Source organism: Coloeus monedula (genome assembly GCF_965178545.1).
Source record: "Coloeus monedula genome assembly, chromosome: 6".
Taxonomy (NCBI): Eukaryota; Metazoa; Chordata; class Aves; order Passeriformes; family Corvidae; genus Coloeus; species Coloeus monedula.
The window spans coordinates 56,314,682-56,323,626 of NC_138786.1; positions in this window are offsets into that span (position 1 = coordinate 56,314,682).

An 8,945-nucleotide genomic window follows, 5' to 3' on the forward strand; every position below is an offset into this window, starting at 1 on the left:
TTTTAAAATTGTGTTCTATCAGAAACATCTGTGATAAATTCTAGAATGCAGTTTATGTGAGTTGCAGTTAACCGTGTAACTGGAATTGCTCCATCCAACACCATAAAAATTAGGGAAGAGAAGCTCTTTCAATAGAGCAGCAAGGGTAAAATTCTAACACTGAGTGGTCTTGAGAGAGCTGAAAAAGTCACCTTTAGAGTGTCAGTGCTTTTTTTAATCCAGTTTTGAGTAACAGAGAAGGAAGTTTTTCAGACAGAAACTTCACTGAAATATTTTCAATTAGTCTTGACTAAAAAAACAAAGGTGGTGGCCTGGTTTCAAAAAGGTCAGAATGCCACTCTGTTGTTACAGCTCCAAGGAGAATTCCATAACAAGCCCATAGTGGGCCAGGTTATGCCATGAGAAGTCCCATTCACTTGTATGTGTTGACTGTAGGAAGAGGTACATTCAGTTCAAGAAAGGATGCACTGATGGCATCTCATCCTTTGTAAATAAGGCAGAGTTGGGTGCTTTCAACACTGACTGGCTGAGTCTGAGAGGCAAAGAGATAAATGCCATTTAACAAAAACAATCATCTGAAAATTAGTGAAGGGCTCTCCAATGAAAGTGGATGCTGTAATATTGCAGAGACATCGAGGAGGAGGATCTGCTTATCCAGTGTGACACATTTGAGGAGTTCAAAATAGAGGATGATGAGGAATTATTAAGGATATGTGATGGGATAAACATGAATGATCATCATGAGGTCTTTTCATCTCTCTTCAATAAAGTAAGTAGCCCCTCACATGGGGTGCAAGATCACACAATGGCAAAGGTAATCCACTTTGCTTGGAACCAGCCTTCCTGTGACAGAAGCTGCTCTGTCTTCCAGGTGAGCCGCTCTCCAGTCTCTGTCCAGCTGCTGTCCATCCTTCAGAGCCTGCTGCACTTGGAACCATCTCATCACTCCAGCCTCCTGCTGTGGGAGTCTTTGGATGCTGTAGTGAACAGAGCCCTTTTGCTTGCCAATGACGGTAAGAATGACATATCCAGCCTTGCACACTCCTCTTGTTTCCCCTTGTCCCATAAAAGTCTTTCCCCAATGTGCAGGAAATAATCTGTGGGACTTGTTAAGAGCTGAACAGAAGCTGGGACAAAGCTACACCTGCATAAGGTCATGTCTTGATGTGAAGCTTCATCCATGTGGGTGGCCACGTTTAGCAGTGGGCTTGGGATTCAGAGTCTTGTTTTAATGGTTAATCCCTGAGCTTTGGGTCATGGGAGTCAGAGGGAATCTGTCCTCTCTGGCATCCTGCCGCTGGTGCTGGCCTGTCTTGCTGGCAGGTGTGCTCAAAACAGTGTTTGTAGGCTGGGCGCATGGGAGGGAAATTGCCTGGAAGCCAAAAGTGTAGCTGTGTAAAGTGACACCAGGAAATGGGCTCTCCATGGCTCCAGATCTGCTGCTTGGTAAGGGTTGAACAGCATGAACCAGCCTGTGGGCCCCATTCCCTTCCCTGACCCTGACTTGTTTCTCTAGTCCAAGGGAACACAGTTGAAGAAGTCATCGAGAGGCTGCTGTCTATCAAAAAACATCCAAGCAAGCAGAAGCGAGCTGAAAGCCGCCTGTCTGGAGGCATCCAGGGTGAACGAGAACCATGTACACATGCAGCTCGGTGTCCAGTGGGGTCATCAAACCCCACCAAGGCACCAGCAACACCCTCAGGACCACTGGCCAGTGAAAAGATCTCATCCTGCCAGTTCACAGCCTGCTGTGCTCTGCCAGAGAAATCTAACCCTCCATCCAACACTGCTCCCAACCCGGCACCTCCAGCCCCACCACCTCTACCCTCTGGCACAGCAGCCATGAACCCCACATCCTCCATGACAAATACACCTCCAGCCCCTCCACTCCCTGGCATCCCTCCACCCCCACCCCCATTGCCTGGCATGGGGGGTGTTCCCCCTCCTCCTCCACCATTGCCTGGCATGGGGGGTGTTCCCCCTCCTCCTCCACCATTGCCTGGCATGGGGGGCATCCCTCCCCCTCCACCCCCCCTGCCTGGCATGGTGAGCGTTCCTCCCCCTCCCCCTCCATTGCCTGGCATGGGTGGTATCCCTCCTCCTCCGCCCCCACTGCCTGGCATGGTTGGTATCCCACCCCCTCCACCTCCGTTGCCTGGCATGGGTGGCATCCCTCCCCCTCCACCCCTCCTTCCTGGCATGACAGGAGATCATATAGAAGCTGTGGTGGCCTCCCAGTACAGCTGCCCCCTTGGCTTGGGCAGGCCTCCCCCCAAGACAGTGAAGACACCAACGCTGAGAATGAAGAAGCTGAACTGGCAGAAGCTGCCCTCCAACGTGGTGAGAGGTGGGTGCTTCTGGCATAAAGTCACTGCTGCTTTAGGGGTGACCCAGGGAAAGAAATACTACCTTAAAATTTGTCAGATGTGGTTGACTCTGTTTAGATAGAGAACTTCCTTGATTTCCTTTACTTTTGACCTACAGAGCTGAAATAAATAAAAGTAACATGAAACTACTAATGGAATAGTAACTATTCCAGCTGAATTAGTCCTTTGGAATAGCTTGTTTATAAATAAAATACTTGGAAATTAAAAGAAGAGAAAGGGATGGGAATATTTTCCTAATTCATTATGACATGCCTTAGATCAGACTCTGATCTGAGTTCCCCAAACTTTTATTACCCAGCTCATCTGTGCTTGTATCTGGGTATATTAAGGTCATGAGTAAGAGTGCATGTGAGGATCACATCACATCATATGTCTCTTGATTTTTGGGTTACATTTCCTTCTACTAGTGGATTCAAAGTGGAGCATGAAATGTGAGAAGAGGCCAGGACAAGCAGTGTCAGCTTTGTTCTAGACAAGCAAGGCATCCACTGCATGGAAGTAGGCAAAGGTAAAATCTAAATAAGGCATGTCTTCAATCACAAGAGCAGTAAAATATTGGGATTATTTCAGTAGATACTTCTACAGGCATGTTAGGGTCATGATTTTTTTTAAAAATACTTTTTTAAGAAATTGAGTAAAAATTAATTCAAGCAGTCCTCTAGCCAGCATTATAGAAGGAGGCTTGAGTATAAAATGAAAAATGGAGAAGGACACAGTCAGAAAATATCCAAGTTGTGCCCAATCCCTTAGGATGCAAGGAAGCAAAAATAATACCAACCAAGGGACTAGAAATGAAATGTCTGAGGTCCTTGTCATGCTGAGCCAGTTTGCCCACAATGGAAGAAAATGCAGTTTTACAGGGAGGAATGGGGCTGTGTGCCCACTGGTGCCTCCCCTTACCAAGTTTAATTGCCCTTCAGGCCCTTTGGATCCCACCTGTGGGACTTGCCCCTCCTCAATAATGACCATTTATCCAGGACTAATATGTTTCTCCTCATTTCATTCATTTTCTGAAAAGTGTCCCTGCTAGCAGCTCACCTTGCCCCAGGAGCTTTCAGCTGTCCCTGCAGCCAGTCTGAACACTTTGTCTTTCTTTCAGAGAGCCACTCCATGTGGGCTTCTGTGAGCAGCAGCAGTGAGGAAACCATCGAGCCCAACTACAGCAGCATCGAGCAGCTGTTCTGCTTCCCACAGCCAACCCCCAAGGAGAAGACAGCAGCACCAGTGAAGGCAGAGCCGAAGGAGGTGAGGAGGCCCCCCTCATTCTTTCGAGTAAAGATCCCTGCAGACAGCTCATCTAATATGAGATATCTTTTTTTTCTTTAATGAAGATCACATTTTTGGACTCCAAGAAAAGTCTCAATTTGAACATATTTTTGAAGCAATTTAAATGGTAAGATATGGCCAGTTTTTGTGACAAAACTTTGAGCAGGTTTTGCAGTGTCTGGAAGGTCCTCACGAAATCTGTTCTAGCCAACGTGCTTTGGTGGTCCATGCTACTAAATCATTTGAACATTCCTTATTTTGTCCTACACTGTCTTTAAAATATTCAGTTTAGAGATTTAATTATGTTTTTACATACAGCTTCCCCATATATTGTCAAAGGTCTTACATCTCCATGTTATGGATAAAGTTGTGGCGTAGACTCTTAGGGTGACCTAGGCTGTGAGACACGCCTGGAGGTCAAATCCCTCCTCAAAACAGGGCCAATGAACAACTAAAGAGTTCAGGTTTCTTTTAAGATAAAAAAATGCTCAGAGACAGGATCTCAGTTGCAGGATTCATCTCTGTCCTTGAGATGACCAGGTCATAGCAGGGGTCCAGGTCCTGATTCTAAGTTAATTGTGGGGAGATATCTTTCATTCTGGATTGTTGTGACTCTTTACTAGGGAAAGCACAAAGTGCTTGCACAAGATAAATGTCTTGGTAGTGTGTGATAGTTGAAAAGTGGTCTTTGGTTGATGGCTGGCTCTGCTCCTCCTCCCTACAGCTCCAATGAAGAGGTGACTGCCATGATCCAGAATGGGGACCGGACCAAGTTTGATGTTGAGGTTCTGAAGCAGTTGCTGAAGCTGCTGCCTGAAAAGCATGAGGTCAGGAGGAAAACAGTACCCTTGGTTCACAGAGCTGAACACATAGAGCAGTCCTGCAGTCTTGATTCTTTATTTCTCATTAGATAGAAAACCTGAAGGCCTTCAAAGAAGAAAAATCAAAGCTGGCAAATGCAGATCAGTTTTATCTTCTCCTCCTTCAGATTCCCAGGTAAGGTTGTTGGTCATGAATTTCAGCCCAATCTGTTCCTTGATTTACCTCTGGGAAGTTTTAAGTTTCTTTATAGGAGCCTCACAGACCAACACTGATGGATTCCCCTTCCGCCTTGGAGCTATCCCTTTCCCTGTTACCCTTAGATGGAGGGCTCTTCTTGATCCAGCACCTTCTCTCCTACTGAACCAGCAGAAGCTGACCCAGACACAGGGTCAGATCCTGACACAGACACAGATCCACCTAAGGAGGCTCCATAACTTAGTGAAATGCAGTGCCAGATGTGGTGCCAGGAAGGGGAAACTCTTCTCTTTGCTGATCGCAGTGCATCAGCAGAATCAGCAGAATCTACATCCCTACTGGTCCTCAGGGCAAGCAGCAAGCACCTCCCTCCACAAGCCACAGCAGTGGTTTGGTGTGGATGTGTTTGACAGCAGTGTTATGGGGTGGCATGTACTTGCTGGTGGTGTGGGAAGAAGAATGCTGTGCTGGCCAAGATCCCAGTGCCTTTATGCTGTGAATCCATCTCCACCCTTAGCTACCAGCTGCGCATTGAGTGTATGCTCATCTGTGAAGAGACCACCGTCGTGCTGGACATGATTCAGCCCAAAGCTGAAGCCATCCGGAGAGCCTGCGAAGGTATAGATGACCTGAGCTTATTTCTGGATCTGATTTAAGACAGGAAGCTTTTAACCCCACAAAACTCCCCTGGAGGTCTGCAATGTTACACCCAAAACTCCCTTGGAGCTCTGCGATATGACTACCCAACCCCCAGAGAACTCCCCTGTGCTTCATTCATTGGTTTGCTGCAGCTTTAGGTATCTCCACTGATGGTCAAAGCCCTTAACAGGACCAAAGATCATTTTTTGTCACCTTCATCCCTCTTTTTCTGGAGCAGATGTATTCCTCTGAAACACTTTGAATGGTGAAGTGCTGGAAGCTCATCAGTCCTTTCAAAGGAGCTGAATTTAGACAGCAGAGCTGGCCCCACTGCAGCTAATTATCCATCCAGCATTATTTGCCACATTAAGAACTTCATACAGCAGTTATCTCTGCTGCCAGAAAAGCCTATCCCAAACTTCCCCCAAAAGTAGCAATGCTTTAGTATTTCCCTGCCTAGAAATGGAACCAGAAGAAAAAGGTTGTTATTTTGGGTTATAAATTGCTGATGCACCATTTTGGTGAGTACACAGAAAGTTTATGCAATAGATTTTGGCTTCCTGTGGCAGAAACCTCTGGTCCCACTCCTCTGTATGCTCTTCTTGGCACTGTCAAATGTCACCTGTCCTACAGAGCCAGTTCCCCCAACTCCTGCTGGGGGCTTCTCCAGCTGGCATTACAGCTGTCTGCTGGGATAAATTGAAGCTTCCCCCAAAGTGACTTCCCAGCAGCCCAGTTGTTGTTTTGGAGCTGTTCCTGCCTCAAGGCTGAGTGCTTCAGGAAGCACAGCATTGCAGCACCCTGTCATAAGAGCAAGGACAGGGACTGTACTCTTCATGCTGGGTCAATAATCACTTCTGCCATGCGAGACCAGGAATAGGGTGTGCGTGTCTGGTTTTAGCAGCTGGCAGGTGATCATAGGGCAGTCAGAACTGGCTTCACTGCACAGCTAAATGGAGTTGGCAAGATGAAATTTGCAGCCCAGTTACCCTTGCCCACACCAGGGCACTTCCAAGGAAGGCAGCGCCTTCATTGCTGTTAGTGAGGAGGGTCCAGCTCCAGGTTATTTGCCATTAGGAAAGGAGAGACCAGATGTAAAGAAAGAAACATAAGTCAACAAAAACTTTTACAACCTGTGGAACTGAATCTATATGGAATCAGTTTCTCTGCAGGTTGGGCATTGGGCTGCAAAGCCAAAATACCAAAATGTGATTTAGTGGAATTCAGAATCCCAATTGCAGTGCAGTTTAGGAAATGTACTGATGTAACAGAGGCTTTTGCTTAGAAGTCCCTTATGTTTTTCAGACCTTCTGACCAGTCATCGCCTGCCAGTCTTTTGTCAACTGATTCTCAAAGTCGGAAACTTCCTGAACTACGTAAGGACTTTTTTTGTCTTCTCCTTCCCCCATTACAGTCTGTGAATGATCTCCTTTTGGGTTGTAATTTGGATGGACACAGGAGTTACATCTGCTTTCTTTCTCTCTTGTAGGGAAGTCACACAGGCGATGCCGATGGGTTTAAAATCAGCACTTTACTCAAACTAACAGAAACCAAAGCAAACCAAACCCGCATTACACTGCTCCACCATATTCTAGAGGTACCACTGCCAAGTGCCCCAGTAGGGAAGAGGGAGGGTTTTATCACAGATGAAACATTTCTCCTGCTCCACTGCTGGTTAATGCCACAAGCCCATACTCATATCCTCCCTGGCAAGCCCCAGAGTGTCACAAGTCAGGAGCATTTGAATCACTTTGGTGACTGCAGGCTGCTTGTGGGCACTGCTCCTTATTTTAAAACTTGCTCTGCTTCCCTCCAGCATCTTTTCCCACAGTGTCTCCAGCTTCCTTTCATATTTGTGCAATCTGCACATCAGCAGCTGCAAACCACAGAGCACAAAGCTGTCCTGGCTCATCTGTACTCATTCAGGCTTTCTGCTTTTCCATGGACTCTCCCTTTTCCTCCAGACTATGCTCAGGCTTTTCATGCTTCTCTCCAAGTCCCTATGGCTTTCCTATTCCCTGCAATGCTGTTTTTATCTTTTTTCTCCGTACTCTGCCACCTTCATTCATCAATGTCCCTCGGTTTCAGTTATGCATGTTCAAGCCCCGCTTTAGCTGGCAGTACCTTCAGCAAGTACAGCTGTGAAAGTAAAGAATGCAAATAAGATTCAAGGCTTTTTTATCCTTCTGGGACTGTAGGAAGTGTCAGATTGCATCAAACCACAGTCCTGCCTCCCTCCATGCTCAAGAAGAGCTCAGCTTTGCTTTGAACCATGATTGTTTCTCAGAGTTCAGCCCTTTTCTATGTTTTTATAGCCGGGGGAAACGCCTTTCCTCTCTGAATGTGCAGACAGAGGGGCAGTAGCGGAACACAGCACAGTCATCCTTCCTGGACGCTTCTGTCCATATGTCTTTCCCCCAACTTCCCCTCAGCTCCTGCCACACACCAAATAATACTTCTTTCTCTCTTCCTCTTCAGGAAGTAGAAAACAGCCACAAGGACCTACTGGAACTGCCAAAGGATCTTGAATACGTTTCAAAAGCAGCAGGGTAAAATCATGTGTCACCTCCTTTAAATTAAAAACAAAAATAAGTGCCATGCGCATCAACAATGTACCAGAAATTAGGACACACACAGCTGGTATAGCAGATTAAGAAGATGGCATCTTACATAGTTTTAACTGAAAGATTTGATGAATGTTGAAAGCACTTTAATATATAATAATTCTACTACAGCTGGCAACACTTAGGGCTGAAATTTGCAGAGCAGTCAGTTAAAATTGCCTCCCAGACCCTTCTGAAATTTGTACTGCCTTTGTGGTGGCAGGAGCTGCTGAAGGCCAGCTACCCAGAAGCATTTCTGAAGTACCTCCACGCAGGGAAAGGGAGCTAATGCTGAGCACAGCGGGTGGAGAACAGCCTTTTGTTTTGGCATTCATTTACCCAATACACAAAGATGTAAGTAGGCCTGGCAGCCTTTCCATAAGTACTGTGGAAGGAAGCTGTTTTCCATAAGCTTGGACTGTATAGAGAGTTCAGAGCACAGGGTTCAGTTCAGTGAAGTGGTGGGAAGCAGAGGGATGACCAAACCACCAGCTCAGACTTGTCCACTCCTTGGTCAGTTCAAGATGCTGGAGTGTCAGCTAATGGCAGGGTTCTGTGTGATTTCAGAATTAATCTTGATATTATACGCACGGAGTCTGGTACCAATTTAAAGAAGTTGCTGGAGCTTCAGCGGAAAGTCTTATCATCAAATGAGGATGTGAAGCAACAGTATGAGAAACCCATCCAGGTCAGTAATGAAGGTGCCTTATATCTCCCCCATTACACACAGAGAGGTGGTGCATGGTACATCTGCAGCTGAGGAGCGTCATTAGAGGGGAGAAAATATTGCCACAAGACATGCTCTCAGATTTGGAAATAGGCTGCAATGCCACACAACCTAAATGTGTATTTTCCAGCTGCACCCCAAACCTAGATACCTTTGGTGAGGCCAGTTCTTAGGTTGTGTGCCCCAACTTCTCTGTCCACGCTTTTGTGTGACTCCTCACTTTAAGTGAAGATGTTCACCTTCTGTGTGGATCACCAGAGTAAAGCCCTTTGCTTGGGATTAAGCTTTGCTTGGAGCTTTCTATGT